Source organism: Ptychodera flava (assembly GCF_041260155.1).
Source record: "Ptychodera flava strain L36383 chromosome 23 unlocalized genomic scaffold, AS_Pfla_20210202 Scaffold_23__1_contigs__length_28996876_pilon, whole genome shotgun sequence".
NCBI lineage: Eukaryota > Metazoa > Hemichordata > Enteropneusta > Ptychoderidae > Ptychodera > Ptychodera flava.
The window spans coordinates 8,288,540-8,308,878 of NW_027248277.1; the positions used below are offsets into that span (position 1 = coordinate 8,288,540).

A 20,339-nucleotide genomic window follows, 5' to 3' on the forward strand; every position below is an offset into this window, starting at 1 on the left:
CCCCAAAAAATAATAATATGATTTTAAATAATTGAATTAATGAGGATATCAACAAAGCCAAAATAATTTGAGTGTAGAATTATTAGAATGTTCAACATTTTTGACAGTTCATGGTGAATTGCTGACCATCTTGGAGGATTAAAACATGTAAAGGCAACTTTCCTGAATCCCAACTTTGACATATTGTGAACCATCATATATTGTGCTCTGTATGTTATCTAAAAGAAATTGCTCATAATAGTTTGGTCAAATAAATAGAGATAGAGAAAGTTCCAATTCCCATTTATGGTTGACTTGGTAAGGATAAAATAAAATTATTTTTTGAGGAAAAAAATAAATTGATCAATTAAAGAGTGGTCAAAGTGATATGGTTTTTATGGTAAAGCTGGAATGTAAGATTCCTCATGTGCTATTTATAGCAATTATGCAATCTGTGTAAACAGTGCAATGAAAGTGTAACATGATTCCTTATCGTGCTTTTGATGACCTTGAACTTCTTAAGTTGCAAACATTTGTCTCTTCAGTGTGCTTTCTCTGAGTACTTACAGTCTCAACTTACTTGCAATGTTAATTTGATGAAAGTTAAAATGTGCTTGGTTAATAGGATGAAATACTGATAAAGATAACCAGCTGAAGATTCTTTATAACCTGACAGATATGCTGTTTTTTTATGACGTAAATGTTGATAAGCAAGTCTTGTTTACTTTAATTACAATGTAATTAACTCTCATTTATATTATTATAAGCAGTAGTATCAAGTTGATCAAGCTAATATTGACAAGTTGGTAGGCTTTTGGAGGTTAAAAGCTGTAAAAATAAATGTATGCATGTCTATCTGTTTGTCTGTCTGTCTGTCTGTAGACCCGCGTTTTATGGAGGGTCTACGATCTGTCTGTATGTACGGTATGTATGTATGTATGTATGTATGTTAGTTATTATGTGCGGATGTATGTCTGTCAACATTAAAAACTCCTAAATCGCAGCACCTACCATCTTAGTATTTGGTGGACAGGGGCATCGAGGGTGGAGATGTTTGTTGAAATAAACATGTCAAAGTCAAAAATATGCAAATGAAGGGGAAAAAAAGGAAAAATCCTGCAAATTGCTAAAACTTTGTAACCACTGGCCAGATTTGGTTGAAACTTGGTATGCAGGCTCTTTATAGTGACTTAAGTTACATTTCTTCAAATTGTGGTGAAATTTTTAAAGTTGTATTTTTTGGGCAATTTTCCCGTTTTTTGTAAAAAAATCTTTTCTGAAAGCACTCATCCCATTGCCTTGAAAACTTGTATGTATGATGCAAGGGTTGACCTTTGTCAGATTTGTTCAAATTGTGGTGAAATTTTCATATTTGTATTTTGGGGGCAATTTTTCCCATTTTTTGTCAAAAATCATTTTCTCCCAAAGTATTTGTTGGATTGCTGTAAAACATGATAGTCTTGATCCTAGGGTTGTTTTCTGTCAGATGTGTAAAAGTCATTATGAGATGGAGCATTTCATATTGCCGGGGTATAAGATTAATTTGGACTTGCAATGGAATTTCTTAGTCAACCTGTAAGAATGCAATGTCATGTGTGTACTAGTAGTTAGTATCGCTGCAAATTGGGAGGACAGTGTCATTGACACTATTTTTAATTGTCTTTGTTGATATGGATCATTTGATTTGACATTTACTGTTGTCATATGGTGTTGGCAACTATCTAGTTGGTCATGCATTGTTGAAGTTGGTGTTGATGAAGAGATGTATATGTTGTTTCATAAATGACTTTTTAAGGTAGTATGCGTCTCGAAAGTGAAAGATTTAAACTTTTGCTTGTACTTTCCTAAAGCAAGCTTTCAACCATTCTCTTTCAAAGTCAAGAATGAAAATTTGGCGTCACCTTGCAAAATTTTGTTCCAGAAAAAGAAATGAGCTCCAGTGTATGCTGATATTTGAAATTCAAAATGGCCGCCATCTTTGTGTTATCTCTATGGCAAATAAAAATTCCTGATTTTCACAAAACCTAGCCAGTGGATACTTTATTTATTCCATAAGCTTCAAAATGAGTCCACAAGTGGTAGGCCAAAATAATATTGTTAAAGTTTAACCCTTTCACCACCATGGTTTGTCCCAAATCCATTGTTTTCTATGGTAAAGTTGGACCTGTATACATGGAACTGGGGGTGAAAGGGTTAATTAAGAGCCTGAATATCTGTCCCTAGGGTGCGTACTAACTTAATTTAATTTAAAGTTTATGGTTTATGGAGTGATAAAGTATGAAGTTTTTGAAAATGAACCACTTTACTTGTTGGTGTGTGCCGCCTGAAACATTGTAATGTGCAGCTGACTAATATCATCCATCATTCTTTTAACCCTTCAACTAACATGGTTTGGCCCAAACCTATTGTTATCAACGGTGCATGTGGACCTTTTTACAGGGAATTAGGGATGGTCGGGTTAATTTCAAGAAAATTTTCTACAAGGTCGATTCCAAGAAATTTCAAATCTTCAGACATCTTGAGAGGGCAGCACTCTGATGCTGAATGAAAGTTTGTGAGATGTTGCGTGGCTGTGGTACATAATGGAACATTAAACCATTCATTTCATTATGAAGAATATAGAATCAGAATCACCGTGCCAACGTTTGAATTGGAAAAAAAAATTCAACTTCAAGATGGTTGCCATTTCAATGATAATTTACGAGCAAATAATTAAAGCTCCATAAGCTGTATCTTTTGGCTATTTTTAGCGACGAAGTTACGTAACTGAGGAAGCTTATAGGGTTGGGAGAGGCAAAGTTGACGTCATTTCCGTCAACAACTTCCGTAAAACTATTTTGTCACACCACGTGATCAGTGTTATCTAACGACTGCAGCATACCATTCACGCTGCACACTCACTATCAGCGAAAATAGTATCGTGTTGGATTGACATTATAATTGAACTTAGAGCGTACGTGTGAGTGTATTGGCTTACATGAAAATGCGATAGACAATGATGCATTTACGTTAGAACGTCCATGCTCGATCAAATTGTTTTTGTTCTATCGGTTTAAATTACGAGATTGGTGGATGTGGATGGACATCTTGCGTGCGTTTGGTCTTTGTCTGACATGCATGTTGTTTCGATCTCCTTTTTACTGTGCAGGGGGGAATGAATTACGTTCCTCATGGGTTTCAAATTATATGTAAAAAAATACGAAGTTTTGAGTGGATTTACGATTTTGTTTGCAAAATTACGAGCGAAAATTTCAGCTTCCCATTTCATCGGCGCGACCGTGCAAGAAACCTCAGTCTCCTGCTACCTCCATGATCACATGTTATACCACACGAACATGAGGCCCCTGAAACACTGTGTGTAACTAAGCGTGTGGAAATTTTCGTAGTGTTTTTTCTCATTTAACTTGGCAAATTATCAGCAAAAAACTCAATAATTCAAGGTAACCCTTTCTTCTTAATCGCTTCCTGGAGTTTCAAAGTCATACCAACGAAAATGAGTGAAAAATTTCGGTGCAAAAATCGTGGATCGGCGAGAGTAGAGACTGAGAGTATTCATACAGAAATAGCCCATGATTCGAGCTTGGTTTTCGTGTTTTTCGTTTGAATTTTGGCCAAATAGTCGCTTTTTAGCGGGTTTTGAAATTTTTAAAGCATCTAAATACATTAAAATGACTTTTCATTAACAAACGAAATAAAAAACCGAGATGTTCAATTATTTATCTACAAAATAAAAATTTTTTTGGTAAGTGAATCATGCAGCTAAAAAGTGAACAATCAATGTTTTGGATGAGTACGTAGTGTGAGCGATTTTCGCGGGGATTCCCCGACCGTTCGTTCATTGCTGTGGCGGTCAGTTTCTGTGAAACGGGATGAAATTTCTTTCAGGCGAGGCGTTTCAAGTTACTCTTGAGAAAAGTTACTTATTTATCAGTTGTGTTTTTACTGTTTCATGACACATGTTTTTGATTCAATCACTTGTTGACCTGAAAAACAACGATATTTAGTAGGCCCCCCTACTCTTTTTCAACAGACTTTTATAGTAAGTAGCCGCGGTAACAGCTGTCAAAATACTATCGTTTTCAAAGTACATTTTGAGTGAACTTTGTAAATGAACATTCTGAACCATCGTGTAATGTGTGCTCTCGCTGTCGCTCGTAACTTTCGTAAATTACGAACAAAAATGAAAATTTACGAAAAAAAATGAATGCCCGATCGGCCATTTACGAACGATTTCGTTATTTTTGAAGCCTGATTTTCGGTCAAGATTGTGAATTCCGGGGAAATACTGTCATACTCGTCTTTCAAAACCTACGCTGCCCCTATCATCGGCGCATCGACACATGGTGATAGCTGGCTTTGGACTTTGACCTGTGACAACAGGAGCATGCGCGAAAAGGTTTCAAGATCCCCGGGTCTTGTAATCTCATAGTGGTGTGTCATGCATTACCACCCCATTACGGTAGTTTTGAGACACCCAAACACTCACATGCTGTCAACTTTCCGAATGGACTGTTGAAGCGGATCGAGGGAAGCGGGCAGTTACAAATACTTTGGATTGATAGTATCCATTTGGGTAAGAAAGTTGGGCATAAAAAACGGCAACTGATATGAAAAAAATACGAAACAATGAAACCGCCGAGCTAGAAGAGATCAAGAACAGTCAGCCTGAAAAACAGTCGAACTACAGCAGAACTGCAGTCCGGACCGCGCATGGTTGAACATGTACTGCAAAGTGTTTTTCTGTGCATGGAGGTGGAAGCGAGCCGGAAATCTTAGATGTCATAGATTTGTCATTTGACGATCTGCAAATTGAATTTTTCAGTCAGCTTGCCAATTTTAATAGGTTTCCTTCAAAATATTTTACAAGAAACTGTCTCAGCAAATGTTATGAATACTGATAGTTTTCTATGATCCAGAGAAAATGCTGTGCACAGTCCCATGACCAAAAAGTTTATCCAGACAAAAAAATAAATACATGGCATAATGACTGCAGCTATAGAGGCACCACCTAGTACCCTTGGATGACGTGCATACTTTCAAAGTAACAGAGCTTTCCAAATATGAAAAACAGGGGACAGATTTTCTAGCGTCTAAAACTTGTGCAAACACTGATAATATTTGATAATATTAATGACCGCTTCATAAATTAATATATATAATCATCAACCACTGACTACACACACAAAGGGAGTTATGATTTGTGTCACAATATACTTGAACATGTTATGTTGTGTAATAAAGATAGAGTAATTGAATAACATTCATTGGCCGTTGACCAAAATTACACACTTTATTGAGACAAGGAAGAAATTTCAATGTTACAAGCATTCATGACCCATGATGTACTGTGTTATTCAATAAATCTTTTGAAAATGCGTATCAAAATATGAGTGTTCATCGTCAACAAAACTAAAAAGGGATTTTTCATTTTCTTTTGTCTTTAATGAAATCATTCATCATTTCTATCCCCTTAAAATCATCTATTGAGTACAAGAAGTGCTTGTTGAAAGTTGGTGGGTTCAGAATAACATAATTTGCGCTTACTAATATTTTTTTGAACCCAATTCGTAAATTTACTAACAATTTCGAAAGGCCAGGGAGAGCACAGCCGGCTTGTCATAGTATCTGCAATTGGAGAATTACTTCACATAGAATAATTTGTAAATGTAAATCAGTGCTGTTGAAGATTATGTTAGTGTCAGGGTGTTGCCAAATCTTGTGTGTATATAAGTATGTCCGGTTCTGAGATGAGCTGTATTGGCATCGAAAGGAATTTGTAATAACTGACAATTTAATTAATACAATCAATTTTGAAATTTACTCAAAACTTTTGAGACTGAATTTGTAAATTTACCAAGAATTTTCGGAAGCTAGAGGGGAAACAGACATAACAGTGTGATGGGCGGACCAGAAAGTCCATGGAAATCAAGCAGGTTGTTCTTACATGAACATTGCTGTTTGGTGTGTTGATTTGTAACACCGTACACTATGCTAACATGTTTCAACACCCAAGGAAACATTTGCAAGTTTATAGTCAATGCGACATATTAATAAAATTATTTTAATTTTGTATCGGAATATCACAAAACAATGTTGTGATCATCGCAGTCCAGCTGTTATGAGTAAGCATGTGTACTTGGCTGGACCAGGGTTCTCAAAAATTTTTGAAGTAGGCGGAAAATTCAGAAAAGTAGGCGGTTAGCTTCTGTGTGCAACCAGGTTCCCTGGGCGGGCGGGGGGCGGGGGGGGGGGGGAGACAGTTCTGAGCAATTTCATGCATTCTTATACAGTGTATAAAAGGCTATTCCAACATACACACAGGGGGGGAGGGTGTAAGGGAGGGGTCCCCTCCCTGTGTGCAAGAAATTTTTAAAATTTGAAGACAGTTTGGAGTAATTTCATGCATTATTGTACTGTATGAAAGACCATTTCAGCATGAGAGTGTTAAGGATTATTTTTAAATTTGAAGACATTTCTGAGCAATGACAAGAAATTTTTAAATTTTGAAGACATTTTGGAGTAATTTTATGCATTCTTGTACAGTATTAAAGACCATTTCAGAATACAGAATAATCATTATCATTGCCAATTACAACATGTTTTCAAGGGATAAAGTTTTAAAAAGTCAGAAAAATTAATTTGATGTCACTCGGGCCTGTCAACTGCATTCAGTTAACAAGGATAATAGCAAAATTTCACCAGACTGTTGTGTAGAATTATGTTTAGCTCATGACTTGAACAAACATTTTGAAATACATCATAGAATGGGGCCTAGGGTTTTCATAACCCAGATAACGATCCGCTAGAATCCTGACCAGCCTGGCTGTACAGAGTGTTTTACTGATTTAAATAAACTTGATTGAAGATACAGTAAAATCAAAGAGTTTATTCAACTCAATGAATTATAGGAACACAATTTTCAGTGATTTTAATTCACTGTACTAATTTCACAATAAAACAAATCCGCGAGCTGATTATTGATTTTTTGCTGATGTTGAATATAATTGAAAAAGAGAGCTAAATTTCAGTGTTCATGTTTGATAAAACCTCAAACTAACGACACTGAACACCAGCCTGTACAACACCGTGTGTGTACAAAGCACCGGTAGTCAATTGTAACACAGTACACACAACGCGATATCGGTCGACCTGAAATTTGACACTGTGATCGACGTAGCGTTTCAAAAGTACGAAAAGTGAGACCAAGTAATATTTTGTTATTAAGATTTGATCTAAACCTCCCAAAACCAACAGACAAAGTCAGAAAATCAAAGTTTTCAAGCGTCGACTTTCTCTTCCGCGATGCACACAACCACACGGCCCCTCCACAAAACGCGATGTCGATCGACTTGAGTTGACATCGTGATCGACCATGGATAGATTGACGTGGCGTTTCGAAAGTATGAAAAATGAGACTCAGTAACTTGTGGTCGCTTTAGATTTGATCAAAAACCTACCAAACCCATCAGGCTAGGCCCTACTCTTACGCAGAAAACCAAAGCTCTCAAGCGTCGACTTTCTCTTCCGCGTTTGAGCGAAACAAACGTCGGCTTCATTCGGAAATGGTCGGCTATTCGCGGGCATAACGTAATTGTATGTTAGTCCAATTTTCGGCTATACCCGATGTGAACGTCGGAATAATTCGGGCTGTGATCGGGCGAGCGAGGTTCACCTCGAGAACGATCCCAGTCACGGTGTACAGTACAACACGTTTGCTGATCGCGGTACCACAGTGATAGCAGCAAGTTCACTGCGTAAATTGCTAGACTACATATAGCCACATCGGCACTTCTGAAATATTATCTGCGGCTTGCAAGACCACCAAAAAAATCTAATTATTGTTATCAAAACCAGAATTTCCGGGCCAGAGAGCGAAACAGTGCTGAAAAGTAGCCGGCCAAAATACGAAAGTAGCCGGTCAATTTGGCCGGCATCCGGCTAAAAATGAACACGCTGCTGGACCGATCAAGTTTCTGCAAAATATCATTTCACTGTCAATGACAAGCTAAAGTGACGTCTTTAATAAATGTGTCCATTAAATATCCAAAGAAAATCAAGGCCATCAATGACACGAAGAGAGTTTGTCAGTCCCAATGGACGAAGTCCGGGGGGACTTATAGATTGGGTCATGTCCGTCTGTCCGTGCGTGCGTGCGTACGTACGTCCGCCCGTCCGTTCACGCAGACATGCCCCGGTCAATTTCTTTCAAACTTTGCACAAGGATAGTACCCTAACCCATACAGATGCACGTCGATTTGTTTCACAATGCGATCAAATTGGCCGTGTTAGACTTGGAGGACTTTTTAGTTTACACCTCCATAGACTCCCATGTATAAGGCAGTTCTCCATAGACTCCCATGTATAAGGCAGTCCTCCATAGACTCCCATGTAAAGGCAGTTATCCATAGACTCCCATGTATAAGTCAGTTCTCCGTAGACGACCATGTATAAGGCCAAGAAAATTAAAATTTAGTTTCTCATCGTATCTAGTGCAAAAAGGATGCGTGACACAGTTTTTAGTCCCCACAGATGAAGTCCAGGGGGCTTATAGATTGGGTCATGGTGTCCGGGTCATTGTGTTCGTTCGTCCATCCGTTCGTCCATCCTTTCACACAGATATCTCAGACATTTTGACAAAATGTCACGTGACCTTGGTGACCTTTGACCTCAAATATACGTATTTGTCCATAACTCAGTAACCACAAGTGCTACACCCTTCATATATGGTATGATGGGATGACGCCACATATTATACCTCATTAACTATGCACATATCTAATTTGAGCGAGCCAATAGAGCTAGAGGTCTGATTTTGGTATATAGGGACAACTTAGCAATACAATTTTTTTGACAAAATGTCACGTGACCTCAATGACCTTTGAATTCAAATATACATATTTGTCCATAACTCAGTAACCACAAGTGCCACACCCTTCATATCTGGTATGATGGGAGACCTTATGACGCCACATACTGTACCTCATTAATTATGTGCATATCTAATTCTGAGCAAGCCAATAGAGCTGGATGTCTGATTTTTCGTATATAGGGATAACTATAGGATAGAAATTTTTTGATAAAATATCATGTGAACTTGATTTTTTACCTAAAATATACGTTTATGTAAATAAATAAGTCCGACAAGTGCTATGTCCTTTATATTTAGTAGGATGGGAAACCTTATGACAACACACGCTTTACCTCATTTATTATGCACATATCTAATTCTGGGCAAGCGAATAGAGGTAGAGGTCTGATTTTTGGCATACTTGATTTATTAGCAATACATTTTTTTTTCAAAATGTCACGTGACCTCAATGACCTTTGACCTTGATTATAGATATATATGCATATCTCAGTAACCACAAGTTCTATACACTTCAATTTTGATAGGATATTAGACCTTAAGATGTCACATCTTGTACCTCATTTATTATGCGCATATGTATTTCTTGGCTGGCCAATACAGCTACAGGTCTGATCTTTTTTCCCAATTTAGAACCATAACTTAGACATGCCTCATGTGTTTCAAATTGGGAACAACGACATAGACCTATGTGCCCATAGATCTCAACATATACACTCCAGTGATACTTCTTAATGACCACATTTCCCTGCCCCATCAAGACTAATACTCCTATTACTATGTCATTGTCAATGACTTGTTCAGAATAATATTTTCGTTTTAAACTACAGTTCTTTGATGCAGTATGGTCGTCTGGCAATCCATCATCACGGCAATTGTAGTGCATCCGATACACAGTCCACACTGTCCAATCATGCGTGCATGTTTTCCTGTTATAATTCAATTGGGTCAGAATTTTGTTGCAAGGAACATACAAAATCTTGCAGATAAATCAATTTGGATGATCTATGTACATCTATGCAAATTCCAAGTTTGGTGGACATGTGAAAATTATGTTTTTTGCCTTCATGTACAAGATGGCACGTTTACCAAGCTGGACGCTCACTGCTAAAAAAACAATAGGTTTTATTACAGTTTCACATTTCAACCCTTTCTTTGCATCTTTCTCAGCAACATTCCCCAAACCTCTCTCCTTGCATCCCTACCGCTAAATGCACTGAGGAGCACAGTGTCATCATTGACGCTATTTTTTCATAAATTTTGTTTTGTGGTTTCTCTACACTTTCTGCATTGAATCCCAAAACTGTAATTTAATGCCAAGTATTTAGCATATCAACACAACCTATATGAGTATAATCTCCATTGTTATTGTTGAAAAGTGTATTCAGGTCCGGACTAGAATTCATTTGTAAACAATAAACAATGATCACTACACTGTACACACATACAAGCTGTATTGACAAAAAGAATACTCAAAATTTCAGCATAACAAACGGATTAGGGTCAGACATGGTAGTTGATATACAGAAGCAGAATACTGAAAAACTTGCCACAAGTTACAGCTTATGTCCCTTTTGAAATTTGTAAAAAGTAGGATATTGAAAACTTAATATAATAATATTCCACAGTATTCATATGCAGCAACACAGGCAGCAGATATGCAAATTATCATAAATATTATGTTTCACAGGACTACCAAACTACTGATCTCTGAATGTGGATGCCTCTCAAGACTTCAGAGTGATTCCGAGTTAGTTCATTAAAATGACACTCCTTCAGATGATTTCTCACGCCTGGCTCGTTTTCTGGATGTCATTGTTGACCTCCTTTGTGTGTTCTTGTCGTCACGAGTATAAGAAAACTAAAACATCTGCTGTATTTTGGCCTTGCAGCTAAAGTCACTCATCCGCAGTATTTCCACTCGTTGGAAATCTTTGATGGAGATAAAATGACTGCAACATCTTCCCTTTTTATTAGCTCCGCTGTCAGCGACGCGGAGCTTATCAAATAGGTTGATTTTCCGTCGTCGTCCGTCGTCCGTCGTCGTCCGTCGTCGTCGTCCGTCATCCGTCGTCGTCCGTCAACAATTGCCTTCTCCTCTGAAACCGCAAGTCCAATTGCTTTGAAATTTTATATGCAGTTCACTTAAGGTGACCTCACTTCAGTTTGTTCAAATCATGGTGAAATTTGCATATTTGTATTTTTGGGGCATTTTTTGGTGTTTTTGGTAAAAAAATCTTCTTCTCTGAAACAGCTTGTCCGATTGCTTTGAAATTTGATATGCAGTTTGCTTAGGGTGCCTTCAGTCAGATTTGTTCAAATCGTGGCGAAATTTGCATATTTGTATTTTTAAGGCAATTTTTGTCATTTCTGGTAAAAAAATCTTTAAGAATCTTCTTCTTCAAAACTGCCGGTCAGACAGCTTTAAAATTGGTACTTAGGTCCCTAGGGATGATCTATTTCAGATTTGTTCAAATTGTGCAGAAATATGCAAATTTGCATTTTTAAGGCAATTTTTGCCATTTTTGGTCAAAAAATGTATTTCTCAAAAAAGCACTGGTCTGATAGTTTTGAAATTTGGCATACAGGTTTCTATCGATGATCTAAGTAATATGTATTGAATTTCTGATGAAATCTGTAATTTTGTATTTTTGGGGCAATTTTTGCCATTTTTGGTCAAAAAATGTTTATTTCCAAAAGTACTCATCTGATAGCTTTGAAATTTGGTATACAGGTTCCTACAGATTAACTAAGTGATATTTGTTGAAATTATGATGAAATATACAATTTTGTAATTTTGGGGCAATTTTTGCCTGTTTTGGTCAAAAATGTGTATTTCCAAAACTACTCATCCGATAGCTTTGAAATTTGGTGTACAGGTTTCTACAGATGAACTAAATGATAATTATTGAAATTATGATGAAATCTGCAATTTTGTAATTTTGGGGCAATTTTTGCCATTTTTGGTCAAAAAATGTGTATTTCCAAAACTACTCATCCGATAGCTTTGAAATTTGGTATACAGGTTCCTACAGATTAACTAAATGATAGTTATTGAAATTATGATGAAAGCTACAATTTTGTAATTTTGGGGCAATTTTTACCAGTTTTGGTCAAAAAATGTGTATTTCCAAAACTACTCATCCGATAGCTTTGAAATTTGGTGTACAGGTTTCTACAGATGAACTAAATGATAATTATTGAAATTATGATGAAATCTGCAATTTTGTAATTTTGGGGCAATTTTTGCCATTTTTGGTCAAAACATGTGTTTCTCAAAAAGTACTGGTCTGATAGCTTTGAAATTTGGTATACAGGTTTCTACAGATGAGCTTAGTAATATAATTGAATTTCTGATGAAATCTGTAATTTTGTATATTTGGGGCATTTTACCATTTTGGGTCAAAAAATGTGTATATTCAAAACTACTCATCTGATAGCTTTGAAATTTGGTATACAGGTTTCTATAGATGAACTAAATTTGATCTTTTGAAATTATGATGAAATCTGCAATTTTTATTTTTGGGGGCAATTGTTGCCATTTTTGGTCAGAATATTTTATTCTCAAAAAACTACTCATCAGATAACTTTGGTCGACATGTTCTTAGGGATGATCCGATGTGATATATTCAAAGTATGATGAAATCTTCAATTGCGTATTTTTGCAGCTTATTTTAGCCACTTTTTTCTGGCCACTGCATCGAGCTATCAAAGATTTCCACCCTTCTTCATCAACATGTGTCAAAAATAGTTATTCTCTACATAAACACAGCGGAGCTATATCGGCCGCTAGGTCGCTTGTGTGAACCCCTTTCAGATCAAGTCATTCAAAATCATAAAGCGTAAAAATCGTTTACCAAGGAGATCACCGCGACAAACTACCTCTATCAGATCAATTCAGTAAAGTCACCAGGTTCTTTTGTACGCCATAGCAAGACAAATGTGTAAACATAGCAGTATGTTTTTAGGAATCTACAAAAGGTTTTTGTACCGCAAGATTGCGTATAATGACATCAAACTTTGCGAACTGTTTTCCAAGGCAAGACAGCTCTTCTTTTTCCAGTGGCAATGAACCGGAAAAAGGAGGGGTCGTCAAAACTGTGCGTCTGCAATTTTCTTGATTACAGACAATGTATTTCATGCACGAAGATGCATCACATCAACATAGCTGCAACATTTAAATTTTACGATATTCATAACAAACATGTTTTAACTTTCATCAATCGCCAGTGTACCCTAGATACAGAGTTTAGATTGGTTGTTGGGTTCCCTGGCAACCTTTGAGCTATTTTGAGTTCCGCCCCTTTCCTTTGAACACCAGTGTAATAAAAAAAGAACACTTTCTGTGTCACCCTTCCAAAACCTTTTTAGATTTTCCTTCTTTGCATATGAATGGATAGACTGAAAGACGCTCCCTGCGTTAATGCTTAAAATTTCTCTGATAATCTGTTTTTGCCAAGAAGAGTAAAATTTCTCAATTTTTATTCACTGTACACAAGTGTCTTGTTATCACTACACCAGCATTCTTTGAAGTCAAGTAGTTGTTGTCTTGGCAAGGTGAAAGGTCATGACCTTTATGCAAATGTAAAGTGGTGATGGCGTCTCGTGTAATAGTGATGTCATCAATCAGTACATGGCCCTGTTGCACACAAAATGTAAGATTTATTTTGCAGGAAAGGTCATGACCTTTATGCAAATGTACAGTGGTGATGGCATCTCAGGTGACAGTGATGTCATCATTGAAGTGCCTGGTTGAGAACAAATTGTTGATGATTCTCAATGGCTTGAAAGGTCATGACCTTTATGCAAATGTACAGTGGTGATGGCATTTCAGGTGGCAATGGCTTGAAAGGTCTTGACCTTTATGCAAATCCACAGTGGCATTGACATATCAATGCCCTCATCAGTACATGTATTCTCCTGTTGAGAGGAAATTGTAAAAGTTTCCAAACGGATTCAAAGGTCATGACCTTTATGCATCAGTAGACAGTACTGTTTGGAGAAAACCTTGACTACTCTTTCATCTACTTCTGATTGAGAATCTGTAAGGAAACAACTTGACAGAGGCAACAGACACATGCTGTCATGTCTAGAGTATTGTCATCAGTTGACATAGGGCAAGACTGAAAAATACTGGGCCTGCACTAAACACTGGCAAATTCACACAATCCTGGAAGGTACAGTTGCTTTACAAAGCTATGGGAGAAGCCCCTTGGAAAATACATTTGTGTTTGTAATAAAATTTGGGTCAGTGTTTGTAAGTTGAGCCAAGCTAGTGACAGTATGTAAAAGTAGGAGAATCTGAGTTTTATACCAGACAACCACTTGTCATACATTGTGGTATCTACTTCACTGTTGCCATGGATTTCAAACAAAATCAGTAAACACTTCTAGTATTTACAACCAAGATTTACACAAACTCAACGGCTCTCAAGACTTGTACAAAGCATTGAGCTAGCTCTCCCTTCCTACCACCCTGTACAAATTAAGCCCCTCTCAAGATTTACACAAACCCAGCACTTCTGAAAACTTATAGTGACACAAACCATGGAGGAATCTCTAAGCCTATCTCAAGATTTACACAAACTCAGCCCCCTCCCATTGGGATATCTGTTGTGCTGAGTTTATGAAAAGAATAATTTCCTGCATTCGAACATTTCAGAATGCGCTGGTTGACTGCCAAAATTTCAACAATGTTCCAAACAACGGGTTGTCCAATTCAATAGTCTGTAAGTGTCAACAGCTCCAAGCTGACTGTTGATAACCAAAGCAATAACCTGTTCACCCCCAATTCCCTGTAAACAAGTCCATGCTCACTACTGAAAACAATGGGTTTGGGCAAAACTATGGTGGTGAAGGGGGGGGGGGTGTGTGCAAGTGAACTCTTAAATCAGGGTGTAAACCAGCTGATAGTTGATGTATGTTGTTATGAACTTTTTTTGGTTGTGTGTGTAAACTTGTTCTTTGAATGAATGTACAGAGTTATCCAGTTTATAAAGTGTAAAATGAAAATGCAGGTGCCCAGGTAAAATTAACCAGGGTTTCTCAGTCTTGTTAGAAGGTTTCTCAACAGTTTATCGTTATCAATGCAATCATATCAGGGGGCATTTGAAACTGCACTGGATTTCCCCAAGCCAATGTCCCCAATCTGGTTGAAGGTGCTTGTGTAATGATAAGACTTAAGATTGCACGACATCATGTTGAAACACTTTACAAGAAAATTCCACATAAGAACTAAGATACATTACAAAATTGGCTATTGTACAATACACAATCTCAAGGTCACTGTCAAGGTGTGTTGTTGGAAAACAATAATTTGATGTGTGGGAGAAATAGCAGTGTCTTGGAAGTATTCGGAACAGAGGTGTGATGTAAAAAGTCTTGTCTACATGACAGATCTTGAATTCTGCTCAATTGAGCATGTCGTTATGTGTGGAACAGTTTGACAGAATAACATCAATATCAACAAAAAGGATGAATGTAGCTGGAAATTGTAAAGTCACTTGACTGGAGTCCAGCCTTTGTAGTCCAAGCATAGCAACATTCCGTCTGGTGTCACATTCAATCGAACACTCACCTATCATGGCCCTGCTTATTGTGGGAAAAAAAATCGGCATGTGGTCGGAATTCTAGTTTCATTCAAAATTCTGTTCAGAATGAGCGAGTGACACAATACCGACATACCTGTACGTGCCAATCCGCATGACATGACGCTTCACTGGCGTCCTGTTTGTACCATCTTATGAATGATTGCATTTCACAGGACTTTCATTTCTGTGAGACTGTGTGAAAATCTACCATTCCTTCATAGTGTCAACAACATGTTTTCTGAAAGTTTTTGCAAGTGTATACAACAGATGCCGCTCACATCAGTGTATTTCAGTTCTTCACAATTAATCTGCTGTTTCTCTGAGTACCTGGTATGTTTGGTAGAGTTTATTATTGTGCTCATGATATCTCAAAATAAAACAGAAAAAAAACATTTGAAAAAGAGTAACCTTGATATTTCAAAAGTAAAAATAGTAACAATCGTAACACCCCTCCCCCCCCATTCTCTTGAGTCACACACCCCCACCCTCCCCTTGGATCAATATCACAATTTGATGGGTATTTTTGTCTCTTTTTTCCTTGCAGCCTTTCTTCAATAATTAGGACTCAATGCAAGAAGTGCAAGAAAAGCACCAGAAAGTACATTTAAGTCACTGTGGTATCTTTGTTCATGGCTCTATACATATGACTTACTCTTCAACAGAGACTACAAACTGTTCCAGAATCCAGCGTCGGTCTACTCAGGTGAGATTTCTACAAGTCAACCTTTATGGAGAGGATCAAAAAGCTCTAGCTCTCAATCGCTAGATTTGGGGGATGAGGGTTTATGGGGGGATGTCTGTCACAGGGGACAGAAAGGGGTATGGTTAGAGGGGGACATCAGTACAGGTTCACAGAAGGGGATTAGGGTCAGAGGGATGTCTGTCAAAGGGGACAGAAGAGGTGGTGTTGGAGGGGGATGTCAGTTCAAAGTTCACAGGAGGGGATTTGGGTGGGAGGGGTGTCCGTCGAAGGGGGACAGAAGGGGGTAGGGTTTGAGGGGGATGTCATTCAGAATGGCAGAAGGATATGAAATTGAATGACTCAAATTGTTAATGAGGTCACAGACACTTCAGATTCAACCACTTAACTTTAGGGGTAGATGGAAGCAGTTTTGGACTTGACCACTTGTTTTTAGGGGTGATTGAATAAGTCTAGGACTAGACCACTTGAACAAGAAGGGGTAGGTCCAGGAAGTTTAGGGCTAGAACAATTGATCAAGCCTTTCATGAGCTGTCCCATATAGCTTTGTGAAGCAAGTGGTCCCCTAGGATTTTGTTTATTCTGTAAAATTATCTGATGTGGTTTCAGTATTCTTTAGTTGTGACCAAAGAATACTCAGATGTGCTGTTTGAGGAACATCAGACCATTCTCGGAAATACATCATTATTTAGTCGTATGATAAACCAGTAATGTAGAACAATACATTATACTGACCTGATGAAAGAAAAATAGGCAAATTGATCTTTGTACATTTATTCAGACAACATTTACAACAGTTTTGTTGTAGGCATTATCAAATGAATGTGTTGTGTATGTTAGTTGGTACAATTTCTCACTGACAAATTAACTCCTCGTTTGGTGTTTTCATTTACTGGTAACTAAATGTAGCTGCTGATTCATGTGTTGCTGAAATTAGTTCCAAGAGTACCAGTTAAAAACCGTGAAATTTTACACCTGATTGCCAAGCTTGCATCTCTCTCCGACACAATACCTGAAATTTTTGTACAAAATATGAAATTTCATGTAAAATTTTAAAACTCACAAAATATTTATACCTCCTTTAAATTTTTTAGTTCAGTGATTATATTGTCCAAATTTGATAAGTGTTAAAAAATCCATAATTATAATAATCGCTCTTTTTTATTGTTGAAACACAACTTGTCTGCCTTAAAAATTTCCAAGGCCAGCACAAAATGGCAGATTTCTGTTGATGACGGTAATTTGCCCACATTATGATACTCATTATATTATCATAGAGATAATTTTTTATTAATTTTTTTTGCCTCGGGGGAAATGTATGCAATTAAAAAAAGATGAGGTATTAGGTGTGATCTGATTAGAATACCCACATCTACATTGTCAAATATTCACAAGTGATATTACGTAATTAGATGTAACTTATTGCAACCCAGGCCTGCAGTGTTGTTATAACTTCAGCCGTACAAAATCACCACTATCAAGAAAGGATCGCTGAATAATTTAGGGTCACCTGAATAATACTGGACCCAAATTTCTGTACAAAAACACTTTAAGAGTTTCTTAGGGTGCCCTCCATAGGTGACAAAATAGGAACCCCTAAGATTATGCAGATTTGTAAAAGTGCAGGATTGACCATGTGTTCTCCAATCTTGCCAAAATTTGAGTTTTTTAAATTCCATCAGTTCTTAGGGTGCCCTCCATAGGTGACAAAAATAGGAACCCCTAAGATCATACTGATTTGTAAAGTTGCAGGATGGACCAGTGTTCTCCAATCTTGCCAAAATTTGAATTTTTTATATTTCATCAGTTTCTTAGGGTGCCCTTCATAGGTGACAAAAATAGGAACCCCTAAGATTATGCAGATTTGTAAAAGTGTGCAGGATGGACCAGTGTTCTCCAATCTCGTCAAAATTTGAAATATTCATATTCTCTCAAACCTAAAAGGTGTGTTTATCCCTTGTATTTTTGTAAATTTCAAAGTAACCACACATTATCACACCATTCCAATGAAAGAACTGTCTCAGAGAGTAGCTGTTGATATGTGAGAAAAATTTTAAAAAAAATATCTATTCATCAGTTTACGTGAGGATGAATGTAGCAGATAAAATATTCATGTGATGGCTACGTAATAAAATAAATACTGTATATTGGATACTGTATGATTTTTATGTCAAATTTTGAATCTAAAATTTTGCTTCAAATGCAGATTTCTGATGAATTTTGTAAATTGGATATTTTGCAAAATAAATTTTAAGTCTCAAATGTAGATTTGAGATAAAATTGTAAACTGGATATTGTATAAAGATAAAGTGATTTTATGATCTGCATAAAAGATTTATTGATTTTTTAAGATACCGTTATAAGGCATTGTTGTATTGTGGTATGTCAATGCCCCTTCTATACAAAAGACTGGGATTTTCATTGGTTGTCAAAATATTATGAAGGTAGTTTGAAATTGAAATGACGTTTTAAAATCACACTGAGACAGACATCAACAAAACGTGTGAACTGTCGACTCGATTCGGTATGACCGGATGATAAAATATCTAAATCGGTACTTTGAGAGGAAATTAAAGGTGACGGATATGAGATCAGCGAGATATTTAAAAGCTTTATCGTGACCTTTGACTGTTTCACCCCTGTTCCTGGGTAAATCCCCCATATGATATTACAGGTCGCAAAGGGTCAAAGTTCAAAAGGTTAATAATGATCAGCAGACAACAGAGACAAAATCTGTGTGTGTATTTCAGTTCTTAACAAGGAATGTGAAAAAATATTTCTAGTCTGGTCATATCATGATACTATGTCTTGACTATAATACAAGAAAATCACATTATGCTATAAACTGCTCCAATACCATCTTATTTAAGAGAGAGTATTTAATTACGCCCTGATTAAGATTGTAATTGAGGAATTGTGGAATTGTGATGAGCATTTCTGAGTCGTAGTTGAGAACGTTCATATCATATCAAGGCATTCAGAAAAAATTTCAGGGCTTCTGTGTTTTAATCTTCCAATGGAACGAAAATAGGAACACTTGATACAGTTTTCCCAGCACTTCGACTCATCTGGTTTACACAAGGTGTAGCTTTGACGTAATTCACTGTTTGACGTAACTTCACCGGAGAAAAGAAGTCAATGAAATATTGAATAGGAAGGATTCTGTGAATGGAGAATTTGAGAGTGCATGACAGATCTCTTGAATTGAAATTACCCTCAGGCTCCAAGCTAGGAATAGAAATTCTGAACGCAAATAACATCTTAAACGGTCTCACAGGTTTTCCATCTATAGTCTGCCTGCCTTTCAGATTATTTTGTTTGCATTTTCTAAGTACAGAACATTATGCAATTCAATACAGAATGGATCGATGCTGTCTGCAGCGAGGAATTTATGAGTGTACCATTAATGGCTATTTTGATTTGATTTTTCATTCTTTTTTAAATCAAAATTGTTACAATTTCTTTAAGTTCAAATCATTGAAAATAACCTAAAAATGTCAAGGCACCTGAAGTATCTCTACGACATGCCTTTGTAACGTTAATCCTTTAAGTGCTTTAATTTTTCCCACCAAAATTTCAGTGTAACATTTTACCAATATTTATGAATTTTTCTGTAAATTTTTGATAATTTTTGGACCAAACTGACACAACATTTCAATGGCTACAATTTTTGACCAAAATTTTAGAAAAAATCTGAAAAAAACTTGTCTAGATCTGAAAAAAGTTGCTGACTATGTCACATTCTATAAGGGGAACAAAAGTTGACTTTGGCGCTCAAAGGGTTAATTAGATGAAGACTGTAAAACCATTTTTTAGAAGAAAAATAATTCTGTAAAAGCAAGAGTCACAATAGATATGAATGTATTCAGTGAGATCTATCAGTGAAATTCATTAATTGTTCAGATATATGTCAATGGACTGCAGATCCTTGAAATGTGTTAAAATACTTTGTTGTCATAAGAGTTTTAACCTCTTTGACCAGACAGTCATGGATGAACTTGGCAGGCCCGAGATTCAAACTGGACTAGCTTATGGTTTTAATATTGGTAGCAGCTCATTTTATAGCTTTATAATTCCCAGTAGGGCTGGCAAAGCTGTGTAATGAGTGTCTAAATTCTAGACTTTCATCAATGTTTTTATCATGATGGTACAGTAAAGGGTAGGGTGCACCCCTAGCCATGATTACAAGAGGGATTTAAAATGT

At 36.8% G+C, this 20,339-nt stretch overlaps 1 protein-coding gene across 1 annotated transcript in view; it reads left to right on the plus strand.

The window, feature by feature from the left end:
- Positions 1-15,973: 15,973 nt before the first annotated feature.
- The window catches only part of LOC139124176 (ceramide synthase 1-like), a 43,188-nt gene continuing 38,822 nt past the window's right edge, over positions 15,974-20,339 (plus strand). The window contains exon 1 of the mRNA XM_070690317.1: positions 15,974-16,138. The gene's annotated coding sequence lies outside the window, so the exon portion shown is untranslated. The remainder of the gene's footprint in view (positions 16,139-20,339) is intronic.